The sequence below is a fragment of the Octodon degus genome, unplaced genomic scaffold (genome assembly GCF_000260255.1).
Source record: "Octodon degus isolate 3935 unplaced genomic scaffold, OctDeg1.0 scaffold00012, whole genome shotgun sequence".
In the NCBI taxonomy this organism is placed as follows: Eukaryota; Metazoa; Chordata; class Mammalia; order Rodentia; family Octodontidae; genus Octodon; species Octodon degus.
In genome coordinates, this window is record NW_004524588.1 from 5137927 (window position 1) to 5138979 (window position 1053).

Consider the following 1053-nt stretch of genomic DNA (forward strand, 5'->3'; position numbering starts at 1 on the left):
TTTTACAGGGTCTGCAGGGATCACTGCACAGATCAGACCCATAGTGATCCTCCTGTTTTCAGCCAGCCAAGTGCTGGGATTGCAGCCTTGTGCCACCACGCTGAGTCTCAATAGTTGGTCTCAGTGTACCCCAGGGGCAGGGCTAGCACGGCACACCAGGGATAGAACCCAGTCTACCAAAGCAAGCACTTTAATCCACTTACTATCTGGCTGGCCCCCCTTTTATGAACTTTTAAGTGATATAATTCACCCATAATACAGATCAAAAATGTCTTTTTTAATTAATTAATTAATTAATTAATTTAGTATAGCGTCTTGCTACACAGCTTGGATTTGTAGTAATCCTCTGTCTCAACCTCCCCAGCACTGGATTACAGATATGCCTGTTTTTGGTGGCTGGCATGGTGACATGACATGCAGTACCAGGGATCAAACCCAGGTCCTTGTGCTTGCCAGGCAGGCACTTAAACCACCAAGCTATCTCCCCTGCTGGTGCATCTAATTTTTTTTTTTTTTTTTTTGGTGCAGGGTCTCACTACACAGCTTGGACTCATAGTGATCCTCCTGTTTTCAGGCTCCCCAGTGCTGGGATTATAGGCATGCGCCACTACACCTGCTCTTGGTGGCAGGCTTGGCACATCTGGGGTCAGGGCCAGCATGGCATGTGGTGCTAGGGATTGAATAATGGTCCCTGCACTTGTTTAAGTGGGCACTTAGTCTTCTGACCTATGTCACCAGCCCCTGTTGGTGCATTTATTTATTTACATCCACTCAGATAGCTTTTTTTTTCATAATTTTATTGATAAATAGCAATGAGACAGTTTCAAATCAAATCGCTAGGACAGTTTCAATAACTAACACACTGCATACATTCCCCCTAGTAGATAATTGCTGTACAAGATGCGGACTTGATATCCTATTTACAAACACCACTAGAACAAATCATTCTATGCATTAACAGAATATAACTATATATCTATCCTAACCACTTTGAATACACAGATACAAAATGGACATTCATCTGTATACCCTTTTTTTGTTAAGTTCCGTTAT

General features: G+C 42.7%; 1 protein-coding gene across 5 annotated transcripts in view; it reads left to right on the forward strand.

The window, feature by feature from the left end:
* The window catches only part of Atf7ip (activating transcription factor 7 interacting protein), a 152686-nt gene that overhangs the window by 79130 nt on the left and 72503 nt on the right, over window positions 1-1053 (forward strand). The window lies entirely within an intron of this gene.